Source organism: Culex pipiens, chromosome 3 (genome assembly GCF_016801865.2).
Source record: "Culex pipiens pallens isolate TS chromosome 3, TS_CPP_V2, whole genome shotgun sequence".
Taxonomy (NCBI): Eukaryota; Metazoa; Arthropoda; class Insecta; order Diptera; family Culicidae; genus Culex; species Culex pipiens.
In genome coordinates, this window is record NC_068939.1 from 9,900,045 (window position 1) to 9,917,282 (window position 17,238).

General features: G+C 33.4%; 1 protein-coding gene across 2 annotated transcripts in view; it reads right to left on the reverse strand.

Moving 5' to 3' along the window:
* Positions 1–15,747, reverse strand: part of LOC120426842 (uncharacterized) — a 261,336-nt gene extending 245,589 nt beyond the window's left edge. For both annotated transcript variants that reach the window (XM_052709398.1, XM_039591632.2), the window contains exon 1: positions 14,756–15,747. The gene's annotated coding sequence lies outside the window, so the exon portion shown is untranslated. The remainder of the gene's footprint in view (positions 1–14,755) is intronic.
* Positions 15,748–17,238: the final 1,491 nt, after the last annotated feature.

Consider the following 17,238-nt stretch of genomic DNA (forward strand, 5'->3'; position numbering starts at 1 on the left):
GACATTCCCTAACCACGCGCGCCAACACTGCAACTGCAACGACGACGACCAGATCCAGAATCGGCTCCGGCTGATTGGAATGCTTCTGGCGACTCTGCCCCCAAACGCCGGAGCAACCCTGGGGCTGCGCTCGGTTTTTTGGTTTGAACGGACCAATAAACAATTCTGTTTGGAACCGTCGTCGTCCGTCATCGGCCAGGCTAGGAGACGTTCCGGCGATCCCAATCATCGTCAAACAACACACACAGATGAGAGGACCGTTCAGCAATTTGAACCATTTTTCCAGCTAAGCGTTGAGAGCTGTTGACGCAGAATTTCGGAGCGCAAACACTTCACTGGAATCGGCCACGACTGACTGGAATTGTGGCGAAACGATTCTGTCACGGCATGTGACTCGAATTGAAATGTTTCGTTCGTGAAACTTTACTTTTTGCTGCTCGAAAATTGGCTCATTACTGTCGAGAAACTCAGGGGAACTCTGGGCTGAATTGTACTGCAAACAGAGGGGAGGAAGGGCGTCGTCACACACTTGAGACTGCAAAATTATGGCCCAGAGAAAGAGTGGAACGCTGCGACGAAGCAAACCCGGAATTGGAAGCGCTGTACAATAAGATAAACAGAGACATTGTATGTTTAATTTGTTTGAACTGGGCAAACATTACCATGAACGAGCGAGCATGATGAGGACGAGGCTCACACACTCGGCGGAACATGGAAATAATGGAGTGATCCTGCCGGGGTTTCATCATCTGGGGGTTTGAAGACAGAGACGTGTGAAAACATGAAAACATAAAGAGACTTTTAAAAACATACTAACAATTATTTGACAAATTAACAGAATCTATAAGATCTTGTTTCTGATTTAAACAATTACTGCCCACAATTTTTTTTCGAAGAATGTGAATTCAAGAGTGTTTAGAACAGGCCTGCCCAACGTCCGGCCCGCGACGCCTTTTCAAAATAGTTCTATGACCGACACTTAAGGCTGTTCATGAAATATTCAATAAAAAATTGATTGTCTAAATTTAAAAAATAATCTTCAGATTAAATTTTCACACAGTACAAAAATTTAATTTGGAACATTTAACTGTTTTTTTTTCATTTGCAATAAGATGTTGCTATTTAAACGTATTATTTGGATTTTGTCTATGTTTTTTAAATGTTTTTTATTAAATTCAAGCATTCCTTATGTTTGAATTTTATTCTCACCATTTTTATGTTGATATTTTTCAATCAATTATTAAACCGGAAAATGGCGAAAATTAAAGTTTTTTTCATTTTTGAAGAACTTGATTATAATTGATTTTTTTTATTGCGAAAGCCATAACTAATCTATTTGTTCAGATCAACTTTTCAGTGATAAAGTTTTGATTGAAAAAAGCTCAAATAGCAAAATAATCAAACTGAAAATAAAGATTGCTGCAAATATTTTTAATATTAATAAATGTCTGAAATGGAGTCAAGAAATCAAGCAGCAAAACATTTTTTTTCAATGACTTCAAAAGCAAAAATAAATTTGAAGAATAGTGAATTGAAAACAGTTCAAAATATATTTTTCTACACTTTTTGAAAGTTGTGTGTGTTTTGTTAAATATTTGAGAAAAAAAGATGCACGACATCGCAAAACGCATTTTTAGTAAAGAAGATTTTGTTTCAATAAATTTTGTCATGCCTAGTTCATTTTTCAAATATATTGTTGTGTTGAGGAAATTGAACTTTCAAAAAACTGGCAACAATCAATGAAATTTGAATGTTTTTAAGTTAATGATATCAGGGTATTTAATTGCATGCAGTCTCTAAAAACAATTACAATACAATGTTAAACAAAATAAATTGAGTTATCTTTGTTTTTTCTTGAAATCAAGATTTTTGAATCTTATTTGCAAAACTAGTTTATATATTTGATTACTTTAAAAGAACCGTAATAAATCATGAAAAAAATGGTTGACTTTTTCAACTTTTATCAAACCGTAGTTCCGGCCCGCCACTGCTTCAAAAAAATCAAATCTGGCCCGCAGGGCCAAAAGGTTGGGCACCCCTGGTTTAGAAGGTCATTTCAAGCATGTATTGTTAATAGTTAAGAATTGAATGTAAAACTTTTTCAATGAAAATTTCATTCGTTAGCACTACCAAGTTGTTTCTTGCGTTGATTTTTTAAAGAAATTTTGAAGGGAAGGGAACAAAATTGGATAGGCCTAATAAGCTTAAAAACTAACTTTGAACTTTTTCAATAAGTTTGATTATAGAAATGAAATCTCAGATAGTTAAAAATTGTAGGTAGGGTGTTCTATTTTTACGGGTTTTGAATTGCCCGGGAAACGGAAAAAATATTTTTTAAATTCCCGGAATTCCCGGGATCCTGGAAATTTTTAGAAACAGACATAACATCTTTGTTTTCATTATATTTGTTATATTTTTCAAGCTTAAAATCATAGAATTAGCTAAATACTACGAATTGGTGATAATCTACACATCAATCTAAGAAAGGATAGCAGTTTTTAGATGGCTTAACGGTGCACATCAACAAGAGCTTTTGCACCAAGATTTTTGTTACAGATATTTTAGTATTTTCGAAACTACGGGAACTATCGATATAATGTTTTATTCATCCCCTAAAGTACTGTCTACTAAGTGATTTACAACAAAATTTGCCTGTTTTTACAATCAGATTTGTGCAGGATTGGGTCCGTAAGTTTGTCAATTTTGACATAAGAAGACAACAACTTCCTTGGTTGCTGTGCACCCTTAAAAGATTTTGTTTTGCTCTTTGCTGTGCTATGGATTTTAAATGCACCACAATTTCGTATCCAATGTTATTCAAATTAAATAAGTCTCTTCTAAATATATATTTTTTAATTAGTTTTTATATGACGTGACTAGAAAAGCTTAAATTTTTTTTTCAAATTTCAAGAAGAAAAAAAAACGACAACAATGTAAAATTTAAGATAAGTTTAGACTTTTATGTTTTATATCAAATAAAATATTTTACAAGTTCTTCTTTGCTGAATAAATATTTTTATCGATTACTAAGTTTTGAAATGTTCAGTGTTCATCTATTTCCACAACCAAATCTGAATTTCCAGACCAAAAATTGATTTTTTTTCAATTTCAAGAATTCTCGGGACAAATTTAAAAAAAAAATGGAAAAAACCCGGGAATTTTGTACCGAGAATTCTCGGAAAGGCCGCACTAGTAAAATGAAAGGCACGTTAATTAAAAAAAATGCAAAATTATTTTTGAGGAATTCTCTACAAAATCGAACGGTTTATGGTTTTATTTTGCTTAACGTTGCACACGTTTTTTGTATTACAGATATTTTAGTATTTTCGAAACTACGGGAACTATCGGCATATTTTTTTATTCATCCCACAAAGTAATGTCTACTAAGCGATTTACAACAAAACTTGCCTGTTTTTAAAATCAAATTGTTGAATGATTGGGTCCGCAAGTTTGACAATTTTGGAACAAGAAGACTACAACTTCCTTGGTAGTTGTGCACCCTTAAACTTTATGGAGAATCCCCCCACCCTCCCCCCCGCTTCCCCTCTTTAATTTGTTTTCCTAAAATCAAGGGGCACAAAAACAAATATTAAATTTTCATTGAAAATAATTAAACAATTGATTGTAAACTATTAAAAAAAAACAACAGCGTTTCTTTTTTTTTATCAAACAGGACACTTTTTTGGAAATGATGAATTCTCTAGATCTCGCAAATCGACTGTTTATTGATTTTTTTTCTATTTCCATTTTGCATTTCAGCGCTGTCCATATGAAAAAGCTATGAGAACATTCAAAAACATGTTTCTCGAAAGAGGATTCTCTAAAAGTTATGGTGTATTCGGCTAAGTTGTAGCTTATGATAAGGACTTTTCAGAAAATAAAAGTTACAATCTAAAACAAATACCCTTCTTTTTTAACAGTTTTTTTTATCAGAATAACTTGATTTAAAATTTAAATCATTTAAATCCTTTATAAGTGTCAATTCGAAAAAAAAAATATTTCGCGGAACAAAATGCTTCACAAAAAATAAATTATTTTTAATGAAGTTCAAACATACCAAAAATGATTCTCAACGTTAAAAAAACATTCATACTATTTCAGTTGATTAGATTCCTAATTTCATTAAATTTTAATGATTTTTGAAAAAAAAAACTTGACTCTTGATCAGTGTTGCAAATGAGTGATATAAAAGCTATCAATTGATTATCTCTACACCAAAAACATCCGAGAGTATAGCGCCCGTCACTATAGCTTTTGAGATCTCTTTTTGTGTCTCGTGATTCCCAGCGCTGAGTCTCTCAATCTCTCAGAAAACTGCAATGAGAGAACGCGAGATGGCGATTAGGAGCCGACCACGCAAGACGTCCTGGTTAAACGCTTTTGTGGTTAAACGCTGTTGCGGTAGCATGATCGTGGAAGCGCGAATGAGAGAGAAAAGGAAAATGTCAATCGCGAGTGTGTAAACACGAAAACGTGTTCGGCTATGTTCGGCGCTGAGAGTTTCAATAAGGAGAGAAAAGCAGTTGTATTTGAGCCATGAATATTCAGGCGGGATAATTGTAGTTGCTGAGAGCTGATATTTTGATATTTTAACAACCTTGCTCTTGATTCTCTGTCTGATTTTCAAAAGAAGCAACATAATTTAGAAAAAATATTTGACACCCAAAAACAAACATTGCTATCAAAAACCTTTATTGATATAATTTCCGTTTATCATTAATGCCATTGGAAAGTAAATATCAGGTATAAGGAATAAGGTTGATTTGTAATTAGTATCATTGTTTATTCATTCAAGAAAAAATCAAATTACTGAGAAAAATATCTAAAATTGACACCTTTGGACTTAAATATCGGAAATGGCAGCAATCAGGGATGGAATAATCGCAAAAAAATCATTTTCGCCAGCGAACTTTTTCACCCGCGAAAGAGAGAGGTGGCAAATCACGAAAAAGAAAATCGCTCCCGAACTTTTCCAAAAAAATCAATCTGCTGATGATTTTTTGTGAATTTCCTTGTCAGCACCACTTAAAAATATTTATTTCACTCTGTTTTCACACATTGCCCATCTACAAAATGTGACAGGTCATTTTTCGACGTGTGACGTTACACTTGCAAGTGTAGTAGTGAAAAAGATTATCCGACGAATAATCAGCAATAAATTAAAATTGAAGAAATTTAGATTTTTGAATTGTTTTCCATTTATGAATTGTTTTCCAGTTATGAACACTATTTGCCAATCATAAAAACAAACCATATTTCTCAAAAGAGCAAAAAAAAATATGTTGGCCCTTTTTATATTTTTATTTAAGAGATTTGATTTTTTTAAACTTGGCTTTAACAAAAAAAAATAAGACTTTTTGATGACAAATTTGATTTAGTGCCCTCAGGAATGTTTCTATGGGATAAATTTACCTAACCGAAAACGTTTGGGCTTTTCTTTAAAACAATATTTTTAATTTATCCTTAACCTTGACTACAATAATTGTAGGTTTTCATTTTAAGAATTTGGCCATATTTTATTTTAAATGTGTTTTTCAGGTGATCATTTTTTTCAATTCATCTGTAATCTTTCCTTAAAGATATCGGGTATGTATAAAATAAGATATTTTGTTAAATTTTCTATGTTATAAAAATCAATAAATTAGTCACATTATTTCCCTAAAACGCCCCTGTCACCACGGCACACTGTCAACTGGGGAACAACGAGAGTAAAAAAAACTCGTGAACACACATTTTCATTTTCCGGAAGTCGACGATACGGGAAGGAGGGAATACATTCGTTTCCATGACTTTGTCTTCTCGTCCTGATGCCAGCAGAGTCATTCCCACCCCGACACGGTGGCGGTGGTATGTACACAGTTTACACACACACGCACGCCACATCCCCACATATGGTCTGACTTCCATTTCCGTTTCCACCCGACCCACAGCAAGAGGTAGAGAGAGGAATGTAGAAGGGGGAATGACTTCATTAATTATTATCAACACATGAGGCATAAAATGAAAATGCAACTCGTTTTGCCCGAATTAACTGGAGCAGAAACAGTGCGACGAGCAACAAAAAACGATTCCCCGGTGCTCAATTTGGTTAACTTTTTTATTTTTGATAATTTCGAAATACACTGCAATGCTTGCACAGCACTATAAGAGCACCTCATAATTATCTCGGTGGGAGCAGCACATGAAAGTAACGAGCTCCAAATAAAAAAAAATCACGCTGTTGAGTTTTCCTTTAAAAAGAGGAAGGTGAGGTTGAAATATGTTTGAAAACTGTTGATAGCCGAACAGATACACAATTGTTTAAAATTTATCATTGTTTTAAACAAACAAACATAATGATAAAGCAAATAATGAAATTGAAAAAGCTTCAAATTTACCCCAACATCCCTTACAAAGAATACTCTACACCTATAGAGGGAAAATAATGAATATAATTTGTTTTCCTCGACGCGTGCACGATCAATTATTTAATTACAGCTCATTTAGCTCAACAAGGCCTACCTCCACAATCGAGGAGAAAGTAGGGTAAACTCCTGCGGCGGTGGATCCCAATTTCCCGCCGCCATTGTTTGCCTTCATTTCGGGGAATGAAAAATTCGCACGTGTGCAGAACCGGCACGGAAAAACTCCGTGAATTCCTCGGTGGCGCCAGCGAAAATTTCGCCCCCACCCCCACAGTTACTTCGTTTCGCGGGAAAAAACACATCGCACAATCCAGGAAGTTTTTTCCCCTGCCGCGGAAAACAGAAGCGTGCGGAAAAATTTAAATAATTTTCATTAAATCTGCTGCTGCTCGATCGCACTTTTTCTCATCAGCACCGCAGGAGCAGCACACTATACAGTTCGGAGCCTGGGTTGGTTTATTTTCTTTCAGGCGGGGTTTTCCCCATAGAACAACCGGATTCGAAATAAAATGTTCACATGAAAAATTTAATCATATGTTTGCGGGCCAGCAGGGCCGGCCAACGGCTTTGCAATCTTCTGCGGCATAAATAATGGATTTCGAAGAATAATTTATGAAATGGGACGCGAAAACATGGTACAATTGCCAAGCTGCCTTTCAGCAGTGAGATAATGGTTGATTTGTATGAAATGAAATAATTTTATTGAAAATTAATAAACATTACGAGACTTGTTCGAAACATCAACTGAGCTGACTTACAAAATAAAAAACAAAAAAAAACCAACGAAGTCCTGTACTATATGTTGTCGCATTTGTAAACATCAAAATGTTTCCAAAATCGTCATCATTTTTTTCTGAGATTGAAAAACAATTTTGTCGATTTTTAAATCATATGCAGCAAAATCGAAAAAAAAAATTGGCGATTTTGGAAAAATTTCGATGTTTGCAAATTCAACAACATAGAGTTACCAGATTAGCTTAAAGGATATCTATCCGTGCAGCAGGGTTATAAATCACGTTTTAGCGATAAGAACTTATAAAATTTTCAGAGATAACATTCCCTTGAAAATTTGTGTTTCTCTTGGTAGGGGATTACATTATTTGAAAAATCATTTAAACATTAAGTCTTAAATTTGATAATAATTAATAAGATACCCATTATTTTATCACCAATCTCGGTAGTTGGAAAACTGGAAAAGTTAAAATGACAAATCATCAAATTTTACCAAAAAATTGTTGGAATATGATCAAAAAAGAAATTTATTACCAAATTTTTATTCAATTTTACCAATATCAGTTGTTTTTAGTTAAACGATCAATAATCAGCAGAAAAATCAAACAAGTTTAGTAAAAAAAACTCAGATTTCCTGATGGATTGGCTTAAAAATATTTAAAAACAAAACAATGTATAATCACCATTACAAAAATGAGCAACTTTGTCAGATTAAGTATATTTTTTAAGAAATGCAGTCAATTAGGACTTTTCACAAAAGAATAGGTACACGGTAAAAATCCGATTTTTGTATGACATTTTATCACTACAAGTTGAATTCCCAAAACACCAATTTTCTAAATTTTTGATATGTTTTAGAGTATTGAAACACGGAAAACAATTTTTAAAAAGCTCACTTAAAATAATTTAAAATAAATTTAGAGATCTGCCCTAAGGCCGATGCAAATATTTTTCATGGTTTTTGTCCCTCAGCGCTGGCTGGGCTCGAGAGGAAGGGTGGGCAATAAATGAAAAAACTGTTTTCAAATGCATTTTACACTAGTAAAGTTGTTTTGCAATCATTAGTTTTCAAAAAACGTAAGATTTGAGGAAAACAAAAAATTTAGCAAGAAAAAACTTTTTGCGGTATTGTACATCGAAAATTTTCATAAATTCTAAAGATTTTTGAATCAACACAAACATTCTAAAAAATATTCTTTGAGAAGGGGATGCATTTTACATTGATTTCAGCTGAATGCACTTGAATTTCCATTGAAATTTTGATTTTTTTTTTTCGGACAATTTTAAAGGGGGGGGGGAGGGGTGGCAAAAACGTTTAAAAATATTTGTACCAGCCTAATTTTTCGTTATTGTTATTATTAGATTTAAAAAAAAACTTCATCCATTCAAAATATTCATTTTCATTTTATTGTCTATAACAACCAATTATCAAGCAAAAAGCAAAAAAAAATGCAAATAAAAACTATTTGCGGTACTTTTTATCGAAAATTATTCAAATGTTATTTGAATAAACCCGCTAAAAAATGAAAACAAAACGAAGTGAAATACATTTTTAATAGGTTTCAGTTAATTGCATTAAAGTTTCCATTGAAATTCTAAAGTTTTTTGAAAACAAAAATTTGTTGCCCCCTGATTTAAAGCCCAATTTGAAAAGGAATGGGGCTTAGAAATAATTTCGAAATTCTAAAGGAAAGAATAAACTTTTGAAAGGGGTTTAAACACTTTTTTGACATTTTAAAATGTTGGGCTAGAAAAACTTAATTTTCACACAATTAAAGCATTTCACATATTTTGCAGGGTTGCTTTTTCTTCATGCAGTTTTTTTAAATTGAAATAAACTGAACATTTTCCGGAAAATTTCACCTAAAGATACCTATAACTTGAAATCGGTGCACTATATTGAAAAATGTGTGAAGTCTTACATAAAAGAATTGTGAAATTTTTATTGACATTATTTTGGTTTTTTTAGATCACATTTTTCAAAAAGTCATAACTCAACTAAAAAAAAGCTAAAATTAAAAACATACGATTTGGGAATTGAACTTAAAGTGACCTATTTTTCCGTTTGTCAATAGTTATCTGAAAAGTTCCAATTATATCCAGTAACTTTGCCGAAGACAACAAATCGATTAGAAAATCACTTCTCAAGATACAGATTTTTGAGTATTAACATGCCCATTTTGTATGACCATCCCGCAAAATTGTGGGATGGTGCTTTGTATGGAAAACCTATGATGCCAAATGGTATTCATTCAAATAAAAAATACAAAGAAAATTCGATTTGCGAAAAGAGAAAAATTATATAATATTGTGTCAAAGTAGTCTTTTGATTTAAAAATCTAAAACAATATAACATAATTGCTCTACTCAAATGTAAAGTAACAACACAAATGAAGAGCAATTTGGAAAGCCAATATAAACTAGATCAATATCAAAACACTCCGAAGCAATCAACATTTAATTGCATGGTTTCAATCGATATCCAATTCACAAAAAAAAGAAACATCTACTCCAAGCTCAATCGATTTCAGTTTTTGAAAATCATTATCCATAAATTTATACACACACACATACACACCGCACAACTTCAAACCACTGGCAATCTGATAACATCGGTACTGCTGCTGTTTCTACTCTCCTACCCGCGGGGTAAATTGATTCAATTCGTTTCATTCAGCGGTAATTCCACGTAAAACGAACCCAAACGAAAGAACCCATCTTCCCACTCTACTGCTGCTCATGCGGGATGAATGTACTCGCGGAATTGATACTTTGTGTACTTTTCTGACGCTGAAGGGGAAAGTGAGACGAAAAATAGAAAAGCAAAACCCCCAGCTTGTAACCCGTAATCAGCATCTCTTTAAATTTTTCCAATTTTGTCTTCTCTTTTTCATGGAAAGCGATACACCCAAACCTTCGAAACTTCCTGTTTGTTCCTTCTTTTTCCCGTTGACGAGAAGAGGATTGCTGTGATAACTAAGCCCACGCACCTGCCTTCCGCTGCCGAGAAAGGTTCGTTATCCTTAGAGAGACGCTTGAATGGGCCCACGTCTATCCTTTCTTGAGTTTGGCTAAAAATATCCTGCGAGTGAGTGCACCTTTCTCATGCTTAACATTTTTTGTATTTCCAATTTACTTTCTTTATTCATTTTGTCTCCAAGGTGAAAACGCTCAGAATTCAAAACAGTCTCGAGGTTGGCATTTCAACAAGCCGTAAAATATCAGCTTGGCATGCAAATTGATCCATTTTATTGTATCCCAGCGCTTAAAGGAAACGTTTCCCAGAAAAAGGGCTTATCAAATTAGGAAAGGCTTTTAATCAACTAAATATGACCTTTTTGTCAATTTTAAAATGTTGACCCTAAAAAATAAGCGCTGTCATAAGGGATAAGGTTTCACAATTAGGCCGTTGAAAATATTTTTAAAGTTTATGGCCCTCGACTCTGACGTGAAATAACAATTCACGGTTTAACATTTCAATGAAAAAAGTGTTTTAATAGTAGTTTATGCAACAAGTTGCAAAAAGAAGATTTTTTCAGCACAAGTCGTACATTTATCCAACGAGTCTCACCGAGTTGGATAAATACGACGAGTGCTGAAAAAATCAAGTTTTGCAACGAGTTCCATACAACATTTTTTGCAATTACGAAAAACACCCTTTGAGTGAAATTATAAGTCAAATGTTCATATGTTTTGTCAATAAATCGTTCACATAAAAAAATGGAAAAGTATTACTTTTCCAAACAAGTGCTGAAAAGATCAACTTTTCAGCACCCATTTCAGTGCTGAAACGTAGAACTTTTCAGCATTTATTTTGAAAAGTGTTGCTTTTCGATTCTGTTATTTTTGGTACAGAAAAGTAGGCCATTTTGTTGTTCAAGAATATCAGGAAAAGTTAAAAGTTTCACGACGGAATGCAAAAAATGTATTTTACACCTGCCCAGTTGTTTTGCAATAATTAGTTTGCAAAATTGACGAGTATTGAGTAACGTCATGATTCAAATTCCCGGACGCTTCGAAACCCGGACACTTCGTTTTGTTTTATCAATTATTTGGATATAAGTTCGCATTATGAATTTCAAAACTTTGTTATTTGATGAATTCCAACATCAAAATTTATTTAAAGTTTGTTTGAACGCTGTAGTTAATGCCAAAACAATTGAAAACAATAAAATTATAAGTTTACCAAAAATGCGAAACATTTCACTTGAAATATTTCATACTCGTTCGAAGCACCGGGAAGTCAAAGCAGAAATTTTATGGTTTCGATTTTCTTGAATTCTAGCAAATTGTTATATAAACTATCGATTGTTTTGATGTTAACAGCTTATTTGAGACCTAAAGAATGCCATTAGCTAACATTTCAGTCCAAATTTGTGCGATTCATAAGTAAAATCGAGTGTCCGGAATTCGAAGCAAAAGTGTCAGGATTTCGAATCAGCTTTTATCAGTGTCCGGGATTCGAAGCACAACAAGTCATTTTAATTTAAAAATTCTGATGAAAAATTGTTAGAAAAGACATATTTTGCATGCATTTTCTTGAAACTGACTGTTTATACTACATCCTTATGATGTTTCTACATTTCCAACTTATTACATGATTTTTTGCCAGCTATAACGAAAATGATATGCTACTAAGTGTCTGGATTTCGAATCATGACGTTATTGACGATGTATTTTTTTCTGCGAATTTTTTTTTTGCGTTTACTGTACAACGGAATTTTACAATAATTCTAAATATTTTTCATCGATCCCAGACATCCTAAAAAATGAGTTTAAACGCAAGAAATTGCATTTCAAATTGTTTTAAGTTAAAAAGACTTCTATACCATTAAATTTTTTTTTTTTTTTAAATAAAATATTTTTTTTGCCCCCTGATTTTTCGGACCGATTTTGAAGGGAGGCGGGGCCGACATAAACTTTGAAAAATATTTTCAACGGCCTTAAAAGGTCAACTTCAGTTAATATTGAAAACCGTTATAAAATTTAATGCAACAGTGATCAAAACAATGTGGCAATAACTCTGTTGGCTCACGCAGTTGTCTCAACCCCGATTCGCGTGAAGCTTTATTCTAAAAGGATATTTTTTTTTAATTTCTCTAAAAATTATGTTTTGGAAAACTATAAAAGTGATAAGAATTGATCGGAATGCTTGGTGTGCCAAAAATGGACATGCTTCTCATATCTTCGTAGAACAAGGTAAAATAATATTTTTAAAAAATCTCTCACTTTCAGCTACTTAACAGAATGACAGAATTTACCTTTTTTATTTCGGATTCAGAAATAAAGTTAAGAAATGTACCATTGCATACAATTTGGTAGAGCAGGACTTATAAAAACTTCAAACGCGTTATTCTCATTCAACACCAAGAATAGAAATTGCTACAACTTTGAACATTTTTTTCAAAGATTTCATTTCTCGGAAAATTTTACATCCTGACTCAAACAGATCATTTTTGCATTTCAAATTTCTTTATTTTTTTTTTAATTTGCCAGTAACATTATCAAGATAAACGCAACATTTTAAAAGGTATCATTTCAGAATATTTTTGTTTGTAAAATTGCAATAACTTATTAACACGTTTTTGAAAACTTCAAATATACATCAATTTTTATCCAAATATCAAGCGGAATTTCATTAAGTGTCCACTCTGAAATATTGCGTAACATGATTAAATTCTAAGAATATATTTTAAATTTTGATATTTTGATATTTTAAAAACTTATTCTGTCTAAACTAAGGTTGAATAAATGCTTCATTTAAAATTACAATGTATTCAATAAAATACGTATAAATTCAAGGACAACTAGAACTAATTGATTTAAATTAATTTGTTTTATTGTAATATTTTTGTCTAGCATGATCTGAACCAATCTAAACCATATAAAAAAATCCATCTAACTTTTTTCTTACGAAAAATCCATACATGAAAATATTGTTTGATACAAGAAACTGCCTATTTATAAGAACATAACTTTCAATGATTTATTTTTTAATTCATCGGTATTTTATGATGTCCTACTTGCTTGATTTACTTTCTAATAAAGTGTTCTAACACTGACCAGAATTTGAGGTCGAAAGAAACAAGCAACACTCTAAAAAAATCAATAATTTTTTTTGGCATTTCATCAATTTTTTGTGGAGACTTGTCAAACACATTTGAAAGCTAATGCCAACTTCACACTTCAATTAACTACAAGGTACTTAAATGAAATAAAAACTGTTGTGTAATTTCAATTAAAACTAAACAGCATGATCAGTGCTAATTCAGTACGATTTTCAAAATTTCTGAAATGTTTTGTGCAGAAAAATCAAACAATCTCATTGTAACCTATGATTAACAAAAATAATGACTACTCTTCACATGATTCTTTATGTTTTCGAATGTGTGCAAAAAATTACGTTTCCTATCTTGTGACATTTTTACAAAACTATCAATTGTAATGAAACGTTACTTTACGCATGAGTCCCCTGAACAAAAATTTAAATTTAAAGCAATTACTCAAACGATGCAACATTAAGGTTTCAATATAGGGCATTTGGAGACATTTTTCCCATTTTGTCACTGAAATCTTCTTTAACAATAAAAAAATAATTTAGTTTTTTGAAAACAGAGTCCTTCTAAATTCAATTTAAAACATTAAATAACAAATTACAAAAAAAAATATATTAAAAAAGCTGATTTGCTACAGTTTGGATGATTTTTTGATTTTTAAGGGTACACAGCAACCAAGGAAATTGTTATCTTTTTATTCCAAAATAGTTGAATTTATGGACCCAATCCTGAAATAGTTTGTTTGTAATAATTTACTTATTTTGATGTCATTTTTTATGGAAAAAGTAGCTTAAGGGATGAATACAAAAATATAGCGATAGTTCCCGTAGTTTGAAGATACTAAAATGTCTGTAACAAAAATCGGGATGCAAAAGATTTGGTAGATGTACACCGTTAAATGTATTAAAATTGTCAGCTATCTGAAGCACACCTTAAATTGTTTAAAATAATAAAATTTTAAATATTTGATAATATTTTAATTTATTTCGGAGTTCTGTGATATGATTAAAGTTCACGAAGAATCAATAATTTGATTTTTTGGCAATTTCTCAAGTTTGTTTTAAAAACGCAATAAGAGCTAATTTTTGTTGAATTTAGAAGCATTTCAAATCATGATAAAAAATTATAAAGATCATAATCATCAAAAAAACACATCACTTTTTTAAAGCCTTTGCTCTCTCATACATTTACAAATGATACATTAGCGTGAATTTCGATAGCTTAAGTTGGATAATGTTATCTTTTGGTTTGTTTTTTAATAATACTCCATTCAGAATCTTGCCTATGACTATACAAAGGACAATACAAAGGAATTAGTGAAATCCGATTTACTGTTACCAAATTAATCATGGATCACCCAAAACAATGGTATCATCAGCATTAATCTCCATAATTAGGTGTTGATTTTTGAACAATAGACACCGATAATTAATGCGCGCATTCAACGTCACATTTTTTCAACCCTCCTCAACAAATCCGTCTAAAAACAAAGGATTTACGCAGTAAGACTAACACACACACACGCACGCACACCACAATCGGTAGCACTTTCAATCCAATTACCATTTTCCAATTAGTGACACCATTCAGCATGCACACGGGGGGTGCAAAAAATCCCTGCTTAATCAAATCTGACACCAGTTCATCGCCGCTGCACGCAGGCCAGGTGCACTTCCGAGTAACTCCACACTGTGCAGCTATACGTATATCCTGGGAATTGTCCGTACTGTCCCGTTTGTTAATCAAATTAGCTGATTACCATTTCGCATTATCCTCTGAGCAAACAGACACAGACACGTTCACAAGTTCACATTCGTCACCACTGTTTCGTTTTGCAGCTTAAAAAAATCTTCCTCGTTTCGGGTCGGATCCGGTGCTGGTTACATGTCGTTACATGGAATCCTTTTGGTACAATCACGAATCGTAATCCTTGTTTGAGTTACACACATACTCACACACATCCACAATCACACGACCTTTTGTCTGTTCTTCTTAAGGACGACGAACGCAACACCAACAAAAAAGTCCATTCGAATTCGTAGTCCAGCGCACTTCTGTATCCTTTTCTAAGGATTCTTCTTGATACGCTTTGGATGGTGCTCCTATTCCACAACTACGGATTCCACTGGGTAAACTCTGCTTGTTCCACTTTTGGATTCATCCACTAACACAGAAAAAAGGGGCCCCGAATCGACGTCACTTTGTCGCGATCGATGGATGTTTTGCTCCGCAGTGATTCGATAATCCACTTTTCCCCTAGCGAAACCACATCACAATCGGGTAACCGTATCCCTTAGTCCGGTGTAGCATTTTCCACGAATCCTCCTAAAGCAGATTCCGCGGCGTGTCCCACATAAAGTGCATCTTCTTCGTCCCACCGCTCTTCTTCAAAGGGCAAACACCGCGCTGCTGCTGCACCACCACCCGACGACGAGCAACTCTTCAGAGGAATCGAACCGAACCGACCACCGAATACCGTCCCGGAGTCATCGGAGTCCGCCGCACTACAGAGGACTACGGCTCGGGATCAACCAGCTGAGAGCTGCTCCTCGTCGTCGTCGTCGTCGGCAGCATCAGTAATATCTCAGGTTCGTGCATTATTTTTTTTTCTCCACTTTTTTGTCCTCTTCATCTAGGACACGTTTTTCCCCCCGTCGACGGCGTCTCTGTATTGGTGAGGCTGAGTTTATCAGAGCAGCGGATAAGGGAGTTCGATGACGATGATGACGACGCGGTTGCTGGATGCTGGATGAGAGCAAACTGCTCAGGATAATGAGAGCGAGAGAGGAAATTACGCTCAGCTGTGTGCGGAAAATTCGCCGAGATGCTGAGAGTGTTGATGCGATGCTGGGAAGCTCTCGCTGTATGTGTGTGGATGTATGTGGGCATGACCTTTGTTGGTGTGAAGAATCAGATGTTGGTACCTGGGGCCTAACGCAGAGTTCAGATAGATGGATGGACGGACGGATGGTGAGAGTGAGTGTGTGTTGTAATGTCTCACGTTCTAATAATTTTCTGAACGTGCAGAAATCAATTGTTAGAGTGCGTTAGTGTGAAAGGAATGTTGCAAGGTGAAATGGGGGCATTATGATGGTGTAAGGATAATGTGGGACATAGGTGAAATGTGACATTATTCAAATGGTTCAGGCCAATCATTCTTGTTCCAATACTTTTTTGACCATTATAAAGTTTGTTTATATATTTATTGTATTTTCAATTGAGGAGGAAAAAAATAAAATAAAAATTTTAATTTCAACCATGATTTTCAAATAGTATGCAAAATTTATTACAGCAATCAAAAAATCAATCTTATTTGTTTTTTACCACAGTTCAACGTCTTTTAACAATCTTTACCAAACGTTTTTCAATTAAAACGTTTTTAAATGTATTCTCAATAGTTTATAATCGACAGTACACATTTTATTTCCAGTGCAAATGTTTTTATTTACTATATTTTTGATGTCCTCAGATATGGTTTTATTTCAAGGGAAGGAAACAAAAAAAAAGATGGATGTTCAAAATAAGACAGTTGCAACTTTTATTTCAAGTTTTTTTAATTGCATTAATCACAACCATCATACTAATCTTTCATTTATAGAAAATTTTGTCAGATTGTTCAAATATTCTAAATTCCTTTATCACACCTTTAAAAAAAGAATTGTTTTTTTTTATGTGTTAGTAGAGTATTCTAACTAATACCTAATTTAAAGTTTATTAAAGAATTTTAAATGAAATAGAGCACTTTGAGGCTATTTACAAATGTTTAGTCCTGGAAACACACATTAAAAAATTGATTTTTTTATAGTTTTGCCAGCCATCAAGCCCCCCCTCCCACGATCTTGACCAGATCCGAGGAACAAAACTTAAAAAATGTGTACCGTCAACTGGGGCGAATTGGGACACATGGGGCGAATTGGGACAGCAGTTTTAACCATGTTAGAGCACATTATTTTGATTTTTCTGGTTGGTTTCGGATAGAACAGACTCAGACCAACAAAATGTGTACATCCATTTCCAAATTTAAAACCTTTAAGTGCTCTTACAAC